This window comes from Pomacea canaliculata, linkage group LG2 (assembly GCF_003073045.1).
Source record: "Pomacea canaliculata isolate SZHN2017 linkage group LG2, ASM307304v1, whole genome shotgun sequence".
Lineage (NCBI taxonomy): Eukaryota > Metazoa > Mollusca > Gastropoda > Architaenioglossa > Ampullariidae > Pomacea > Pomacea canaliculata.
In genome coordinates this window covers 13,760,262-13,779,761 of record NC_037591.1, presented here as the reverse complement: position 1 = coordinate 13,779,761, position 19,500 = coordinate 13,760,262, and positions in this window count along the sequence as shown.

Below are 19,500 nucleotides of genomic sequence, written 5' to 3'. Positions count from 1 at the left end.
GGTTCGCTCGCCAGAGACACTTAAGTGGAAGGTAACGCCTGCGTACCGAGTGGTTAGGACTCAGGTCATGACCCTGGTAGTCGCACATCGTTGTCCTTTGTCCTTTTACAGCTTTGTTTGTTGTTACTGTTCAACATGATTTGTATGTTCAATGTAGACAAAAGAAATTACGAGTTACACGAGATTGTATTTGGCGGGATACCTGTCCGGTAGTTTTGTTGTCTCCCATTGGCTGCTGCTGGCAATGGCGTAGGAAGCGGGGCACACTTGAACTGTGACATGACAGTTTTACACTTTTTCTATTATATTTTGTTTAGAGGTTCTGTTGTGTTGAGATGGAGAGGGTTATATTAAGTTTGGTTTGCTGAACACAGTTTCAGATTCAACGTCTGTCGATTTAAAAAAATGAATTTGTCGACAGACGTCAACATGCTTGGATGGGTGGGCGGATGGCTAACCGTTGGTCGAAAGTGCACATAAATAAACATGGACGAAATGAATATCATATGCTGTAGTCTGGATGAACATTCATTGTTGTATGTCTAAGGTTTCTACTAGCTCTTTACAACCTTTCCTCTTTCTACTGACTGCTTTGTTACTTTGTGTTGAGTGACAACCACCCAAAAAAAAAAAAAGCCAAAACAAAAAAACTCTGTTCTTCAGAGTCAGTCGACTGACAGATGAGAAGCTCACTGACTGACGAGTTGTTGGCAAAACCATTTAGCACTTGATATGATGTGGCCTTTACTGTCTGGCCTCAGACCGATGGAGGGAGATGGCGACAAATTCCGCACAGGGATAATAGAAAGAAATTATCAAAAGGATATCAGGGAAAAAGGGAAGACATGTGGTACACATGCTTAAAGAAGTAGAGTTTTGTTTGTAATCGGATTATGTTACAGCAGTTGTAAGAGGTTGAAGCTACATTAAATCAATCAAACAATCAATAAATCAATTAGTCAATTAGTCAATCGTTTAGCTGAGCCCAGGAGTCTGAAATTGGGTTCAACCCGTCATCCTAACTGAACAAGCCTCCCCGGTCAGAGACAGGTTCAAGCATTTAAAGATTCGTTCTTAATTAAAAGCTGATTCACCACAAACTGAATTCATGTTTACTGAAGTGATGTGTCTATTTTCTTAACTTTAGCAGTGAAAGAATAGGAAAGTACAGTGAAAACTCATTGCTCCCATTATGTCCTCCACAAACAATACTTTCGAGCTTTTCTAGTGCTTATTTCATTACCTTACATTGTAGTTTCATTAAAAAAAAACAACAACAACAACAATAACAACAACAACAACAACAAAACTACTACTACTACATTTCATGTTATATCTATAAAGCAGAATTTATATTATAATACTCACACTATTTTAGACACACGTAATATTTATTTTGTTGCGTGCAAAGCAGCTATCTTTGCCCTTTCCGCACCCGTACCGATATCATGGCACCCGCTTGCCTAGTCCTTCCGGTTGACAATCGCCACCCGGCCGTGAACACTACTTCCACATCCGCGCTCCACCCCTGACCTCCACTCCCACCCCACCTTGTCCGCGATGTGGAATAACATTGTGAAGCTACAGGAAATGTGACAATAAAAGTGAATCACCGGCCAATTTGTTCCTGGCGTTAATCAGAGAGCGACACACACGCGTGTGTCCTGTGGCTGCAGCTCCCGCAACAGCTGCTGCTGCATACGAAGCAAGGCGATTAACCCCGGGACACTGATAAGGTTTTGTCCGATGTGCAATAGTTGCATTCCGCAAACAACGGCTCTGTCGCTGCAGTTCGTGTTGACTGCTGCACCATCATTTCCTCCGAAATGAGACGAACATTGATTTCAGAAAAACTTCCCCATCCCCTTTTTTTTCATATTCTGTCCTTTATAATAAAAAAAATAAGTTTTTAGGTGCAGGTGACATCTGTGAAAACAGTGTTCTCGCCACAATATCAAAAGCTTCTAAATAGCCTCGATAAAAATTTGAGAACAAGTAGCACGAGTTCGAACGCGTGTCGAGGGGAAAAGCGACTTGTGATCTATCAGCCAGAATGTCGGCCGTTATTAGGTGTGGGGGGAGGTGGTTGTTTTTTATTTTGGTGTGATGGCGGAAGTGGGAGGGATTGCTTGCTGATTGCTCTTTGCTGCGCGCCTTTAGTTTCAGGTCACTGGTGGTGGAATAGTTCGTTATCATCGCCGGCTTTTGATGGCCACCTTGAAACATTCGTGTGTTGATTCATTGGATGAAGAAACCCGGTTTTTGTGAATTTTCATCTCTCTGTATAAATTAATAAAATCTCAAAGTAACACCTCTAGTTATCCATACCAGATGTCATTATATCGTATTACATATATAAAACATATTTATGTAATACTCTTCAGTTGAGTCTACTATTTTTAAAAATTCTGTTTTCTTATTTTTTCGTTTTTTTTTTCTTTTGTTTCTTCCCTCTTTCTTTCATTCCCTACTTTCTCCTTTTATTTGTTGCTTTTCCTGTTTTCTTTCATTGTTTCTTTCCTCTTTCTCTTTTGTTTTCTTTTCTTTAATTTTTTTCTTTTATTTTTCCATCCAGCCTTCTTTTTCTCTTTCTATGAGACTCATTTCTTTCTTTATTTTTTCTGTCAAGTATTTATCTAGCATTCATTTTTGTATCATGTCCCTACAACTGTGTGAAAATGTTCTGCCAAAAAAAAATTTCCCGTATATGTCGATTTATTTATTTAGTTATTTTTTTTAAACTCATTTAGACCAGACCACACACAGATTTCGTGCGATTTCTGGCCATCAACAATATAAAGGAGGAATCACAAGTAAACAAGATCAAAATATATAAAACAACATGGGTGGAGCGTCTCATGGAAGGAATAATACGCCTGCAGAGAAAGGTGAGAGGTGAAAGGTGAAAAGACAGTAGAGAGATGGAGACTAAAGTTTGTTTCTTGCCTCCAATTTTTACCAGCCTCAGGAAAAAAGACTAAGAGAACTAGAGAGAAAGAAAACGACAGAGCGTGTGAGGGAGGAGCAAGAACAAGAGAGTCGCCAGTTAAAATCGAATCAAGTCCCGAAGAACGGGGGCTGATTGAACCGATATGGGGTAGGCCGGAATGAATTTTCTCCCCCTCGGGTTAAAGGTCGCGAATTCAACGCCTCGTCAGGCCCCACCTTCTGGGTTGACATCTCATGCTGCCGACGACGGCTGGGTGGGCGCTGGAGACGACAAGGCGAACAAGACGGATCTGCCGGCCTCGATACCCGCTTATTAGCAAGACTAACTCCTTCGGCGCTGCTCTAATCTGGCGTTCTGTCCCCATTCTGTTCCCTATGAAAAATGGCGGTGGACGGGGACCTCGGAAACCCGATCGTCTTCCATCTTTGACGGGGCGAACGCGCTGTTAAAAGCCAACGGGTAGGACACGGACTAGCTTTGTATGACATAACTATAATTAGAAGGACAAAGCTTCGCTGGTTAAGAAATGTATTTTCTCAGTCATACTCTTTCCCCCATCTCTTCCCCCTCCTTCATCCGCTATTTGTCTCTCTTTCTCTCCCTGTCTCACACACTCACTACCATACACGAACACACAGATATTCACCCAGACCTCTGTCACTAATCGTGCCTGTGCAGGCTTGGACCAAGCAGGGGCGGATAACTGGCACCTGCTGTAGCCAAGTCAGGGCGGATAACTAGATTTTCATCTCTCCTCGGGTCCCGCCGTCTGACCCTCTGACCTCCAGCGTGTTCATCACCCCGAGAAGCGCCTAATCGCTGCGCTAAAAGGGTACGAACACGGGTACTTAGCACTGTCTACCCACCGTGCGAGAGAGCTTTTGTACCCGACTGCCTTCTACCTCCACCCGGAGCACCTCTGCCATCTGATATCGGTAGCTGCCATCTTGGCTCTCCTCATGTAGCCTAGTCACTTGCTTTCGTTCTCTCGTGACTTTCTTTTCCTCTATTATTATTTTTTTTGTTGATGAGGACAAATGGATAAAACAAAGGAATGAATTTTAACTGAGGATTTTTTTTTCGTTTACCAGATGCAGGAATTAAAAAGGACATTTCAAATAACCGGGGTTTGTTTCGTTCACATTGTGAAGACTACAGTCAATGGAAGAACTCGGACCATTGTCAATTGTGCATATTTATGGACAAACGGAGTAAAATGAGTCTGATAGTTGTGAGTAAATGTGTACTTCGAAAAGGGAGCTGTGGTTTTCAGCAAAAAATTAATGAAAAAAAGCGCCGGTTATCAGGAAAAAAATACTCCTATCTAGATCTTCAGACTGCCTTTGGTATGTGTTCTTAGCACCATACGAAAAAAAAAACCCAACAACAACACATCAGTGAACGAGCAAATGTTGGATCATCTATGTATACGTACATGGTTCTCTATCCTCTGTTGATTCAGCCTGTTACGTTCAGCTATCATTAAAATTTTGTTTATATTCTGATAATCATGATGTTGCCAACCACTAAACACTTCATGTCTGCGCTTTCTTAATTTAATCTTGTCATCTTGTGCTGCTGTTATTTGTTATTCTCTCTTACTATTTAAGTATTGGTTTATGTGGAAAATTTTACTCGTAAGGTGACCCCATACTATAAGTTCATGCTTTTAGTGGCACTCCCTCTGTTACAAAGTTAAAGAATATTGGGTATTTTAAATATCAAAATAATATTCGTTTCTTTATTTGTCATGTAAAAATTTATAATACAACACTGTCTTCTCTTGTCTTACAAAATATCAGGACTGCGAACAAACAGAAGCATAGGATCTCGCCCTTTCTCTCTTTTTCCCTCTCTCCAGTCTTCCGTGTCCATCCTCCCCATGTCTTCAACAATCTGCATTCCGATGCCCGTAGATGGACGTGCTGCCTGGCACAAGTGCTCGTTTGTCAGCCTTGGTGACATTATATGTGCACACGGATCAATGACGTCGCCAATTGCTGTGCAGTTGTGCGCGCCGACAGTTTCATGGGCAGGGCACTCGGCGCGTATCGCTAGGCGCCATGCCGCGGTGGTGGAGGACGATAAGCAGGCATCGGCCCGCCTCCCGAGACAAGTTCCTTCGGGTCTTCGATTATTGCTGCAGCTTGTGCAACGCCTCGGAAAATTCCATTAGCAGGCAGCAGTGAACTTTCCAAATTGCTAAAATTCACGTAATTATTAGCACGGCCTGTGTCACCCTTCCCGTCGGCTCTCCACTATATCCTTCCTTCATCCCTCTTCTCCTTTTCGTTGTTCTTCCTTTTCTTTACTCTTTTCTTTTACATAATTGTGCGAAGATTTGCTCTTTGGTCGCGAGGTACTCCATCACATTCTTGTGCTAATGGGCCATAGACGACAATGTGATTTTCCACTTTTTTTCATCCATTTTCCTTCCATCTAGTGATTTCTCCCCCAGGTGATTTAATTTTTTTTCGGGAAGATTCAGCTTCTTTAAAAGGTTCTTTAAGGCGAGTGAAAGTGGTTTTTTATCGTTAAGGGGAATAACAAATTAAAACTTTACTAGCTAGATAGAACAGAAGGCCGATGCCGTTGGATGTCTCTGTTCCTGTAAAAACACTTCTATAGTCTGATGACTAAGAACCTTACTTGCACATTAAAGACCAACCTTAGTACTATTTTTCAATGATTTTCTTGCATTCATGACAAGGTGCTACCAAGCATATTTTAGCAAACAGTCCACTCCAGTTTGCCAAAGTCTTTAAAGGTCTAATGGGGTGCAATATTTTTTGTTAGTGACTGGAGAGGAACTCAGTCCAAGAGATTAACTTGGCTGAATATTTTCCTTCCGTTCTTGAAAAACCACCTCCAAACATCCCCATTCGGAGGAAGAAGTCAACAACACGTCAACAAGACTTCAGGACTGTACATGGACGAATGTTGTCAAGGCTTCAGATTCAGGTTGAGATAGGACATTATGTTAATTATGTATATTATCTTTGCGAGGGTGATATTTAGAGATATCTTTCTCGAGGACTGAAGGAGAGTTTTACTAAGACATTAGGAAATTCACAGAGAAGCCACACTAGTGACGTCACGTCATGCGTAATTAACGTATGGTCTTGAACTGAACTTTACTCAATGATTCGGAAAAATCCCACACCGTCAGACAGAAATGAGTCAAAACCATGAGATCACTGGGCTGTATGGACAAGCCTTCTATCGTTTCTCAAAGAGACATATCCTAGTTAGGCTTAAAATTAGACCTAAAATGTCACGAACTGTCACATTCCGGACACCGGAGAGTTCGTCGTTCTTCGTAAGCTTGTACCCTCAGGTTTAGGAGTTACCTATAATAGACTCACTCCAGTCACTTGAAATCGAAATCTCGCCAGGGTGGGTTTTAACTGCTTGCAGGGCACGTGTTTCGTGACGGAGGGTGACGAGAAAGTAGCGGATTGGAGGGGGAGAAGGGCATTAGGCAGGGGAGGTCACCGGCAGTTAACGCCAAGAAAGGCGATGCAGAGTTCGAAGCAAGACCGATAATGCGAAGGGACGTTGTCACCAGGAGCAAGACCTACAAACGTGTTTATGGTTCCCGAGTGCGTGTCGCCGAGACTACAATTTGCTGCGGTCGACCCACACTTTTGCCAGAGTCTCTGCTGGCCAGCGAACTGCGTTATCGCACTGCACTCACTAAGAGGAGAAGAAGGGAGGAAAAAAAAAGAAGAAAAAAAAATCCTCTAGCAAATGAGCGCTGACATCAACGAGAAGAAAAATGAAGGTCGCTCACCACCAGGCGTCGAGAGCACGTGCGCTTTGATGCTCGCGGCTGGGGCACGCGCGAGGCTCGAGCCGAGAGGTCATCAAGAGTCTTAATGGCAACCTTAGCACCCAAAGAGTTAATGTCGTGTGGCGGTGGAAGAAGGTTAATTCAATCTCTTCACACATTGGCTGCCCGTGCTCGGTGGCAATCAAGGAAGCGGCAGAGCGGACGACTTGTTAAACTGCGGACGCGACGAACAGGCGATTCGCTCCCCTTGTACTGCGGAGGGCAGAGGTTAATGTCGTGGAGGTTGAACTCGAAGAAAAAGAAGAAAAAAAAAGTGAGGATAGGGTGAGAGAGCAAAAGAAAATAGAATTAAAAAAAAAGACTTTTCGAACGGGGGAAAATTCAGAGACTAAAGATCTTAGCGGCAGGGAGCACAAGATTAAGGTTCTTCTTGTAAAGTTGTCCCCCCTTGCAGATAAACGCTAGATGTCACTCGATGGGGTGATGCTGATAATGAAGACGATGAAGATAATCCTCATGGTGAACCTTAAGGGGCATCCCTCAGGCAAACATTACAGCCGCCAGACTCCAGTATTCTTGACTAAATGTCCTTAACCTAGTAAACGTCAAACGTTTAATCGTGTTTGGCAAAGCTGGGTCAAGGTCACAGGAAATCAATGGCTTCATGGCGAACGTCCATCTTTAGTCAACGTGATGAGTTCGGTCCCAACTTGTTTGCCAAGAGAAGGGTTTCTTGACCTCGTGACTGTGAACAATTAAAAAGGTTAAAGTGAAAATTATGAAGACAAGTTCCGATCGTCTGCTTCTAGTTTAGTTTTATTGACAGTCTTTCGAAAACATTCGCATTCTTCCTGATGAATAAAGTTTCGTGTGAACATTGTCATCAAAGACATGTTCGAATTTGTAGAAAATCCATAATTCATCCTTCTAAAGTGAAGTGACAGGAATATTATTTGCGTAGGTGGCCGAATATTACGATATTGGAAACTATTGTGTCCTTTCGACAGGCATAGAACTACAAGATATGAACAATTTCAAAAACCTAGAATGTTTAAGTATTTTTTTAACCCTTTGTTCACCAGAAATCAGTTCTGGTATTAAAAAAAACCCCGAAATGGTGTTTGTGTGTGTGTAGGGGAGGGGGAGATTTGGGGGATCACATCCACCCGTTCTTCTTGGTTCCGAAGATGATGAAAACACTGATGATCATTGCATTCTGCAGCTTTTCTTTTTTTTTTTAATAATTGTGTCTAGTTTAATCACTGAATAGTAGGTTCCCCACCACTTTTGTTCTTTTGTCCTTTGTTAGTAGTTACAACTGCTACAGCTGATACACTGTCACACGCTTCGGTACACCACAAGGCTAGAAACGGAAGTCCACTTCATTCAAACTATTTTTAGTAACACGTATGGTTGCCTCCAGCTAACCAGTTTGAGACCTTAATGAGACTTCAGGTCACATGGGAAGTTTGACACTTTGGCACTTTACCCTACACGTGAAGTTCGACCCCTAAGTCAGTCCACAGGAATGCCGAAACCCTATCATCTCCTCGTCTCGCGGTGGTCGCAGGGTACTCTACCCCTTTCTGTCTGGCGTCAGCGCCACCTGTCCTTGTGACATCTCTCCACCACTTCGTCACGCATACATCCGATACGGAGGAGGCGTGACCCAGCCCCAGACTGCGGCAGGGGATCGGAGGGGTGGGGAGAGTGAGCGCCAGGTAGTCGAGTGGAGGACTGCCACGGAGATTGCTGATTTCCGAGACTGTAAACGGTCAACTCACCAACGGCGTCCGACGTACGGATAAACACGCAAACAGAACAGCAAAAGCAACAATAAAGCCTCCCCTCATCCATACTCACACTGTTGTAGTCGTAAAGTTGCCACACAAAATGAGACTCTTTTGTGCAGCTCTTGACTGGCGGGGGTGAGAAACGATCCTCGTGACAACTGTGGCGCTGGGAGTCGCAGGCAGGAAGTGGTAGTTGGAGAGTTCAGTTCGTGTCGAAGTTGTGATTGCTTGTACTTCACCGTAGTGTGAACATGCATGTATGCATGTGTGTGTGTGGAGACTTTATGTGTGTGAGTACTGTGTATATGTGTGTATTAGTGTGTGTGTTAGCGCGCGCGTGCTTATCTGTGAACAGCTAGATATGATGTTGGCGAACATACGAGAAGTGTATTGTTCTCTCACTCCCTCATTATTCCCCACTCCCAACCCAACCACAACGTGTCCCGTAAAACAAACCTACATACGTCTTAAGTGTTCGTATCTCGATCGTCTCCACACACAAAAGGAACACAACCTTCAAAATGCAGATGGACGAGTGCGAGTCCCTAACATTTATTCAACACAGTCCTACTCCACTGACCAATAAAATTCCACTTTCTCCCGACTCTAAAGGGGTTAAATGTCAGATTAAATGTCTGCAACTTCTTTATTTAATGTCTTCATTTTTTTTCTTCTTTATTTCAGAACTATATCGGAACTCTTAAACAAAATAGCCACAGAGATGTATTAATTTAGTGGTAGGAAGGCAGATTACAAAACTGAGCTTTACAAGCTCACTTAAGACAATGGCAGCCACAGTTAGCGTCCTGAACCCTGAACTGTAAGGCAGGTAAGTGCGTTTTAGAGAGTAGTCGGTCTTTGGCAGGACTGTTGTTGACTTGTACAGCAACCTGCACCACACCCATCCAAACACACACCCAGTGCACACCAGCAGGTTTTCACAAGAAACTAGTCACTAATTTATCAGGAAAAAAATATAAAGACGGGTGAAAGAGAGGGTTGGTCTCTGATTTTTAAATCCTATCCCCTAGACCCGATGAACCAACCACTTGTTTACCGTCCCACCAGCCCCTAGACCTGATACTTTTTGGGTGCTCTGAACAAATACATGAAAACTTAGTAAAGTGAAAATTTTCAAGTGAAAAAAAAACCCCACAAAACAACAACAACAACAAAACAACAACAACAACAACAACAACGTGTTAGTCAGACAGAAGTGGTGGCGTCACATTAGATGCTAGTCACGTGAGTTCAGGTAAGCGCGAGTACGTCACTGCTGTGAAGACCGCTGACAAAGACCGGAAGATGTTGCTGTTGCTGGACAAAGGGTTTAAACACCGATTTGAAGCAGGAAAGACTAACAGTGTAGCGTCTCCGCCATTGTAGGATGTCCACAGGAAGGCAGTTGTGTATTGTCTTGTATTAATATGACATTGGGAGGCCGACAGGAAACTGAACACCATCTCCCCACGACGGCGCGGGGGACGCTATATTTTACGGGGCCAAATAACCGTTTTCTCACCGGGTAATCATACAGAGTTCTCGCTATACGATCAACTCGGTTACCTCCCCTACAAAAGTCTGTCACGCCAGCAACAATGGGCACCGACTCACAGCGCCGTCTGGAAAATCAAGGGAGCTCATTCTCCTTGTCTAGCCCGCGTTTCAACAAACTCCGACGAACTGAAAGGTGGATAGGGGCGCGGGGCACGACAGGGAGGGAGCTTATGTGGGTAGGGGAGTACCATCGCGGAGTTCTTGAAACTGTTTTTATTTCGTTAACCTGGGAGGAGACGAGAGACTTCGCATGTTGACAGGAATGATTCACGGAATGGAATAGATGTTTGTGAAGATGAATGTTTTGTTTAACAGACCAACATCACTGCTACCCAGAGTAAAGATTTTATGAAGTTCTCTTCCTTTCTTGCCCTTAGTAGATGGGATAAAACTTTTTTTCTTTTTAGTAATCGTATATAATGTTTACTTTGGGGAAGTGAAGGTGAACCCTGGAAATTTACTATTGTAAATCAATAAACTTGATTAAATGTTTACCTTCTTAATTAATGGACGAGGTCATCTACCAGATGTGACGATCGGAGTTGTCATGAAAATTTAAACTGATGATCGTTAGCAAGTTATTTCTAAATGAAAAATTAAAAAAAATTGTTGTTGGATTTTCCTCTGACAAAAGTGGAGTGTTACTCGCTGACTGCCAGAGCAGCACGATTCCACTCACCTGACATAATGACCCCCAACGTGCAAGGAATCACCAGGAGGTGAAAGCGCAACCAGTGGCAGACAATCGCACAGCGTCCTCCATTAACGCCTCACCCGCGGGAAGTTGTAAACTGTCAGGAGAGAGAGTGAAGGGTGGGAAGACAGGGGAGGTAAAAAAAAACCTGCTGCACCAGGTTTACTGTTATTCGAGAATTGTTCTGTGAAGAAGCGGGTAGAAGAAGTCACTCCATTTGTTCGAGTTGAATGATAGCGGGTAGGAAGTGGGGTAGCACGCGGAGAGAAAAGAAAGACAGAGAAAATCGCACGTTGAAGGTAGTTGTGGATTGGGGGTGGTGGTAAGGGGTAGGAAAGGTTCGAATAGTGAGAGTGTAGTGGGTTAGAGGGTGGGGAGGGAAAGACTCGGTGCTAAGGGAGAGGTTGACAGCAGTTGCCATTTTCAGCCATTAATATTCGCGTACGATGTGTGATCGGAGTTAATTTTCCAGTGACCGCAGCAGGCCGCAGAACCGTCGACGCTGCAGCTCTAGTGATGGCCGCATCCGGCATTATCAATTACGGCGCAGCGTTGCGACAAAGCAACAATTTCCCCCCAACCACCACACACACTGAACTCCCCAGTTCCCCCCAACTTTGCGGCAAGCAATCAGGGCTGCCAGTGAGGGTGTGTTGTTTTAAGGGGGGAGAAGGACATGGTGGTCATACGTCATCTCCGACATGCGACGTTTCGGAAAATAAAATTAGGCAATAGATACAGCAAACACATGTGGCACATGCCTCGGTGCCGAGTGCCTGCAAAATGAAATCAAATGCCCGTAACGCAACGCAAGGCTGGGCAGTGGGAGGGTTTGCCCGGCAACATTAGCCGAGCCCCGGGTCACCGCGAGAGCTCGCTCCTCGGGAGGAAGGGTCGGTTGGTTGATGGGGACAGTGGGCACAGCGTGCCTGTCAGATGCTCCATGTCGGGGTTTATTGTTTAACCATCTCCTTTAATCGCTCCTAGACTGTTATAGCATCCATTTCCATGCCTATGACTACAGGCTACAGTCCACTACACCTCTTTGCTCATTTGTAGAGATACCTGTAGGTGGATGTCTACAAATACTGTGAGATGTCCGTTGGCGGATTCGTATACGAGTATATATGCAGGTTATGCACAGGTTCATGTACAGGTTCATGCAGGGTTCACCTCACTTCCCCACTGGAGGACCCAAGGAAACACCTGCTAATTATTAGGACCTCGAGAGATAACTCTGGGTAGGGGCATCATAAACCTTATTACTTAGGTTACTATTTACAGACTGTAGACTTGTTTCGAGACATGCTTATGTCCCGCTGTATACAGTGTGGTTGTCACTGTGTCCGCTTGCTGGTTTATCTACCCGTGATTGTTCCCTAAAATGTTGCTCTTTGTTCGAGCAAACATATCCCTGCATCTATCCAATTGTCCTGTCTGTCTGTGCCTCTAACCTTTCTCTCATTACATGTCTGTATATGACTGTGTGTATATCATTGTGTATTTCTCTCTCTGTGTGTGTGCTTGACCTGATGACCTCTAGTGCTTGTGTCCGTGTACAAGCGCAAAAGTGTAATTCCGCATCTACATGTAGCCACATACAATGTACTCAAAAAAAGGGGACTTGACTACAAGTGATTTAAGGTTGTGACAAGTCACATGGTTGGGTATTATTGGGTGTTTCTGAGCCCAACAGTCTGCACTTCTCTATGTTCTCAAAGGACTGCCTCCGTCGGCGCTTGCTCCCCAAATATTTCTAACGTTCTGATGACACAGTCCAATCAAAATCCTCGTCACAAAATATCTGAAGACTAACGCTTGTAGGAACTACTCCTATCCTCACGAGCGTTTCTTTTCTCTCTCTCTCTCTTTATCGCTCCGCATTCCACAGCTGGCTTCCAATTTTACAAATATGTACTCACACCAATGTCTCTGCATGACTGTCCATAATTCTCCATTGGCCGGTAATAGTTTCTTGCTTGCGAAAAATGCTTTTTTCCGATCTTAGGAAATATTCAGAAAAGAGGAAAAACAAAAACTAATGCTTTTGCTTGTTGGATTCCAACAAAATAGGAATAACAGTTTGAGTTTAGCTTTCGATATTTAGTCCATATTTACAAATCCTTGTAATGAGGAAAAGAAGATGAGTACTATGATGGTTTGTTAAGTTCATGTGCATGGATGGGAGAAGAGGGCGGTACAAGCATCTGAAAAAAAAAACCTCGATTCTTAACCCTTTTCACCTTGTGGATAGAATTCCCACAACTGTTGTCCAAGTTCCCTTTTAGCGCCCTTCGTTCCATTCAATCGATCAATAGCTTCTTCTCTCAGCTCACATAAAAGTCCCTTTAATCAGTGTTGCGATGGCCACGTGCAAGCTGGATTAGAAACCCATCACTCCCTCCATATGTGCCCGATTCTCAACGATCAAGCTGTGGTTTGACATGCAGGTTGTTGCCAGTTGATGTTTTCCGCCGGGAAAGCAAGGTGGCGGGTGGGTGGACAGGGAGGAACTCTCATCAAAAAGCTTTTCTGACTCTGTGCCACCCTCATCACGCCGATATGCTTACCCACCCACCCCACCACCCCTAAATCGATTTGTCGAGCAGACGTAGGGAAGTGGCTGGCCCATCTGCGAGCATCTCATCTGTGGACTTCTCCTCCACCTGTGTACTCATCAATTCTTTGTTTCTGGCCCTTTCATTATCTGCACGGATCGCTGCCTGCTACACCGCTTAGTCCTCGTCGTGACAGATATGAGACAAAGTGTGGCGACATGTGCGCCGAACGCCATTGTGGCACTGACCAGAGCGTGAGTCAGTGATTTCCTCTTTTTATTTCTTTTCTTTTACATTAATTTCTTTTAATGTTGGGGACTGAGCTCCAATATGTAAGATCCCTGTGTGTGTGTGTGTGTGTGTGTGTGTGTGTGTGTGTGTGTGTGTGTGTGTGTGTGTGTGTGTGTGTGTGTGTGTGTGTGTGTGTGTGTGTGTGTGTGTGTGTGTGTGTGTGTGTTTGTTTGTTTTCAGTAATTTTAGAATTGTTAATGCCTTTTGGTGTGCTTTTATTAAGCTTAGGTGGGTGCTTACTCCGTGTTCTCTTTATGTTCACAAAACTAACAAACAAACTATAAAATTTAGGATTAAGCAACTCCCAGAGAGGTAGAAGCTCGGAAAGATAAATGACATTATGTGTAAGTCAGAAATAGTGAAGGCCATTCCCGTACGCAAACATACAATATAAACTATATATAATCAAGTAATGCAAGAGATATTTTTTTTCTAACGAAGGCAGTGAGAGGTCATGCAGTGCTGGGTAAGAAGATCGTGTGGTTCATGGGAACATGCAACTCAAAAGAAAAATAAAATTCCTGTAAGAAAAAGCGGTTTCACGCAGTATGTGTGGGATACAAAGTGCAGTGCCATTTCGCAGACAAGTGTATTCTTGTCAGAAACCTGTATACACCTAGTTTCCATTGCTGGAAATTTAGCATCTTCACACTTCTATAGAAGTTGTAGTTGCAAAACGATAATTATCAAATGGAACAAAATACAATGACTAATTGACAGAAATAGCACTCACGTGTGAATCTGGCCAAAAAAAGCAGCTAAGAAGATAAACACTTTCGCACCAAAAAGAGAATGTGTGTAAAAACCCCGCAAACAGACATTGTGTGGAAATTTCTCTCAAATTCTCTGTGGAGACTGACTGAAATTAAACAGTAAAATCGCCGCAGGAGATGCACCCGAAATAACCTTAAACAGAGACTGTACCTAAAATTGCCAAAAAACAAAACAGTCTCTGTTGTGAAATCGCCCAAAAGGGACCGGATGTTCCGACAATCCCATCTGTTTATTGCGTCTGTTCAATAGCAATCACGATTTTGAAAGAGTCACACCCCGAAGAATGTAAGTCTACGCCCGATGTCGGGTGTTGTGACTCAAGCACGAAGTCAGGGTGTGGTGTGCACTGTGGTGACTGCAGGAACGTTGATTGCGTCTCCCTACACAACCGTAAACAACGACAACAAACAAACAAATATGCCTTCTTTTCTATTCTCTTTCTTTCTCAATTTTCTGCGATTTCTGTGTGTGTGTGTGTGTGTGCTGCCCACAAACTTTGTGACTATCGGGTCGCTCATTACTATTTGCTCATTACTATCATTATCTATGACGCTGAAGTCTGGCAGGAAAACCTGTTAGAGGGTCGCTGTGACTGGGTAAAAGCTACAGTGAACTGACGTCATCAGACACATGACTTCATCAGTCGGTTAGTGACGTCATGGACTGCGTTTCTTCTTTTTTATCAGATGATTCACAATGCCATCTAAAGCTCTATAACATAGTGGAACTTAGGTCAACTGCGCTAACGTCTGGGTCTTTGCAGGGTTTTGTTGTTGTTTTTGTTGTTGACATTGTAGGGAAGCTGCACCAGTTATCACTATCTGTTCAGTTGTTTCTCTCCAAACAAGTTCGCTGTACTGTTTCTGTCCACGGTAAGCAGCTAGTGTTTCTCAGAGCACTTAGTAACTTGGACTTTGTCAGCGATTAATTTGATAATAAAGATTATTTCAAGATTTTTGTTTAAGAGGTTAAACATCAGGATTGTTCATGAATACGCCTATGTCGCTAATGCCTCGGCTAATGGGAGAGCTCCGACCACATATTAATCTTCTTTGAAATATGGGATCGCCCTTTTCTGCTAGAATACAGTGGAAACTGTCGCTAGCTCAACCAAGTATCGAACCAACCGCTTCCAGTTTGAACTGGAGACCGGTTGTATTTTCGGTCTAGATATTACCAATGGTGGCATTGAGGAAAAAATGCTTCAAAATTAACAAAATTAAGGAAAATTAAAACGATTTATAAATATGAAACAGATTATTAACAAGGACTTTATTCCATTCATTCATTCGTCCCATGCCTTGTACTGGTCGCTGGGATAGCAGCTGACAAGGCCAGCTACTTTTTTTGGCGACAGTGAGCAGATGATGATGATGATGATGATGATGATGATGATGATGATGATGATGATGATGATGATGATGATGATGATGAACAGATATAAACCAAGAGACTACTTGACCAGTAATTTTTGCTGTCTCCCCGACACATGATTAAAGAAGAGTATAGCTCACATGAAAACTCATTTTGTCAGTATTTATAAAGTTTTCAAGACTTTATTGAAAAACTGTTAGGAAAAGAAACAATAGCATACTTGACTTGCTGGGGACAGACAGCTAAGTAGTCAGGGATGAGGTCGGACAGACGACGAGCTGCTTGGTCAGTTGACACTGCACTACCTCCACCTCCCGTGGTCTGTGCGCTCTCCATCTGACACCGATCCCTTTCCCCTCCCACTAACCAGCTCTCCCTCCCGCCTGAGCTGTCGCACAATTCCGTGTGATATGTAACTGTACCTGTGAACAAATGCATTTCAAGTGTAAACAAGTTCCTCTCTCTCTCTGCGCGCGCTTGCTAGACACGCACTCCAAGCCCCTCCCACCGTCGCCCGCCGTCGCTCAATTCCCGGTTTTGATTGGTGGAAGCATCTCCGCCCAGCCGTGTACCTCTGGCGCTAGGCCCCGCCCTCCGCGATGTACCTGTAAGGGCTGTCGATGAGCTGTCAGTGCGCCCAACAGTCAACGGGTAGCTGCAATCTCTCTCTCTCAGTGTACGGGTGTGCAGTGTCTGTCTCATCCTCACACAGTCGCCAGGAAGTAGAATCAATCCTCTCAGGAAGAGAGAAGGATGCTGGACTTACTGCATTCTGGCCTCTGAGTGACAGGCAGGTGAACTCTGAGCAGGCGAGTACCCGACAGACTGTACTCTCGTGTACGTGTGTGTGTACGAGTCTATTCACCAGTCGACGCGAGCAGGCAGACAGGTGGGTACAACAAGGGATATAATGTAGACTGTATTCATGCCTCTCTGTCTCTCTCTCTCTACGTGTGATTCAATGATATTATGAATGTTTTCTTCATCATTATCTTCATGTTAGGCTTCAAAGTGTGCATAGATGGAATATTATTTTGTATTGTTATTGTTATTGTGCAGCATTTTACAACACTTGATATATTACTGGGAGACTAGATCATATGTAAGCTATGTTTGTGCTGCTCTCTCTCTCTCCTCAGTGTGTGCGTGTGTGTTTACGCGAAGGTTATATGTGGTATGCTTGTGTGTACGTGTGTTTGTATTTGTCATTCTTTTCATCTGCCAGATAGTTTGTCATACCTCTCTCTCTCCTCTCCGTCTATGTTTAGTATTATATATAAGTACAAACGTTTTGACCAGTGTGGTAAAGTTATTAAAAGGCGGTTCTATAGAATCTTAGCTAAACATTGCCTAACATTCCTTTATTTGTCTGGTATTAAGTGATCAAATCCGTCAATAACACAGAACGGAAAGATTTGCTTAAAATCACATTTTCTAAAGACAAATTGCTTAAAACACTGAAAGAGGCAGTAAGCACAGGACACAGCAAACAACAACGATAATGAACATTGCACACCAACGTCAACCCAGCATCTAACGACGGCAACGTCACTAACCGTATCTACCATCAGGTTGTTTACAGTATCTAACTATAGGAATGTCAATTACTTTCCCAACTAATGTCAATTATAATGTCTAGCTACACTAATCTGTCATAACAATATCTACCTACAATAATGTCAACCAAAGGATCGCACTCCAGTGACGTCACATTGGCTCCAAGGGATCTCAAACTTTACAAAATTTAAATCCTTCCATAAAATTATGTACGGTCATTGTTACAAAACACTGCTTCTTTCACAGACAACTGTAACGGCATAATTTGTCCAGGAAATGACCAGTGCCAGCAAGACCAAATCAAAGAAGGAAGAAATTAAGGAAAAAAGAAGATGAACAGAGAGAAAGACAAAGTTTGTTGAACAGCTTGTGTAAGCTGACACTTGTAACGAATGAACCATTTATACACCCAGGCTTAGTTATTCAGTTATTCCACTCACGTGTTATCAGCCACTGATATCGTGACGGGTGGCCGGTCGTTTGACATCTCTCTCTCTGCGTGTGACGATGTCTTTATGCCTTGTGCACCCAGCATGGGATGAGGGTGGAGGAAGAGGGGATGAACATAGCTATAGCTATCGTTGCCCGAAGCTCGCTGATCAGCCGGAGGAACTTTCTTCTTCAACTTCGCTAACTTTGTGGGTGTAGGGATACTCTGCAAGATCCCATTTCATTTTTGTTTCTAGTTTTTTGGTTTTGTTTCGCATCTCCCTTCTGACAGACCCCCTCACCCCAGTGTTACCTGTAGACATTTTAGTGTTACCTGTAGATCCTTCTCTTACATATCTCGGATATAAATGTTACAGGAGTGGTAAGCTGTACCTATTAGTTTCGGGTACCTAGTGGTAGTATTTAACACTTGTTTACCGGGTGAGTGCACACCAAGTATGTAACTACAAGTCGCTGGGGATGCCTCACACGTAGCAGCAGACCACCGCCGTTGATTGCGTAACAAACAAGCGCGTGCAAACTGCCGCTAACAGCGCCACCTGGCAGCTAACTGCTGGAGAGTGAGAAGAACCGAGGGATGCGCTGTCCGTCATCTCTGCACGAGCCGAGAGCGTGCCACTGCCCCTTATCGGCAACGAGAGGGTTAAAATGAGAGTGTGTGTACGTGTGTGTGTGTGTGTGTGTGTGTGTGTGCGTACGTGTGTGTGTGTGTGTGTCTAATGACGTGTTGCGATACCCACGTTACGGTTGCCTTATCGTCGCCAGCAACATCGTTGCCATCGCCCGGCCGCGAAGCGTTGCGAATTCACACCATCGCCGAACTGCGGCGGTGAGAGCTGGTGGTGTTGCCGTCGTCGTGCACGGTGCGTTTGCGCTATTCGGCGATGTGTCATCGACGATGGGAAGCAGACGTGAACAACAACGAGATGGGTAAACGAAGACCATAGGGGTAGACACAGGGGTGCAGTTCAGAAATTTACTCGAGGGTCGCAGCTTGGGATCTCTTAAAGAACAACATCAACATCAAAGACCGTACAACAACATGTTCAACCGTCGCCCTTGTTTGATAAATGTTCACCTTGCCTGGCAGATGGGATGGGGATATCGTTTTGACCGACATTAAAGTTTCGCAATATGTATCAGCTGAATAATAATCTTTTCATCTGACTCTGATGATCGACTAATCAAGCCGCTGAAGTTATGATTATTATTTTTTTTTAATAGAGATGATAATTTGTGAACTGGCGCGTGAAGGAATGCGGTGGCGTTGAGTGAAAATTTTGTCCAGTCTGGTCGCCTTTGTAACCACCAGGAAAGAATACTCTTCTGTCGACATGTGCTAGGAGTGAAGGCATTGAAACTGTTTGTAGAGTTTGTTATAATATATAGTAGTACGTTTGCATTTATTAGGTACAAGAAAGAAGAATGAAGAATAAAAAAAAGAAAGAAAGAACATTATAGAACAGGCTTTTTTTCTGGGAGAAGACACGGGTGAAGTGCAATTAGTTCTGTGTAATTTCCCGCTTAAACAAAAATGAAAACTTTAGTGTTTGTAAAGCACTGCCGACAGATTGCTGGATACATTGGTTGATCGCTTGACAGACTTTAATTATTCAATTAAACACAAGCTGCAGAGTTTCTCTATTATCGTCTGACAACGCAGTACTTGACCCACAGTTTTACATCGGAGGTTAGAGGATGCCATCTGG